This window comes from Hetaerina americana, unplaced genomic scaffold (assembly GCF_022747635.1).
Source record: "Hetaerina americana unplaced genomic scaffold, ioHetAmer1.1.p SCAF_8, whole genome shotgun sequence".
Taxonomy (NCBI): domain Eukaryota; kingdom Metazoa; phylum Arthropoda; class Insecta; order Odonata; family Calopterygidae; genus Hetaerina; species Hetaerina americana.
In genome coordinates, this window is record NW_027287427.1 from 21000934 (window position 1) to 21002067 (window position 1134).

Below are 1134 nucleotides of genomic sequence, written 5' to 3' on the forward strand. Positions count from 1 at the left end.
ACGACATTTCAAGAAAATATAAATAAAACAAAGACAATCATTGCTGTGTGATTTCACCCACTGATTAGAAAATATATTACTTCACCTCATTATGTTTCAATGGTATAATATAAGATATATCATATAAAAATAATAAATGTAAGCCAATATTTTGAGAAATCGCTATAGTAAGATTACCCCTGGTCATACCTTGGTAAAAGATATGCATTGAGTTCATAAAAACAACTCCAGATTAAGGGTGCTAGTTCCATCTCTTCTTCAGTTGAGGGCCAGTTCCCTCCCCTGAGACACTATTTGTATCCCAGGAGGATATTGTGACGAGAATCATAATGCTTGGGAAAGCTGAGCATAGCCATTGGCAACCCCCAAATACATAAGATCTATAGAAAAACATACCATAGCCCTTGGACTATCATACCACCCTAAGTAGAACTGACTGATGTAGAAAATATTTAACAAACTCGCAATAATTTAATCAAAGCTTGGAAGAAACTACTCATTATTTTTACTGTTGATATCTATGCATACATGTGTGTGTAGCTGCTTTGAAAGCGGTGTCCCAGGAATTAAAGGTAGATTAAAAAATTATTTTTGGTAGACATTATAAGTTACTCAGTACATTCATTTTTGGTCAAATAGAAGAAATATTCAGTAGAATATGTTATGTGCTACATTATTATTTGCTGTAATTGGTTGAAATTGTAGACAAATATTTTTCTCATAACACAATACTTTCTTTTGTGGGGTTAAATTGGGATGACTTGGTAACTGGATGAATTCCAATTATTCAGATTTACAAATAAAAATTAGGCATTAATAAATAGGATGGCGCCTTAACTTTTAAAGTTTTTGACTGTGGTTTATAATATTCTATGAAACATCCCTGAGGGTAATGGCTAAATAAACATTGGGAACATGACTATGAGTTCATAGTACATTTAAATAAAAATATTAATCATAATTATAAATATGCACAACTTTAAAACATTTGAAATCTCCCGCATGCCCTCGTGATCTCTAGTTCATTTAAATGCCGTAATAAAAGAGCTAAGAGCGGTGACAGCGTTAGTATCGCAGCGAAAAACTTGCAACGCGAAATTTAACACGTAGCTCATGTCTCCGTACGTTGATTGA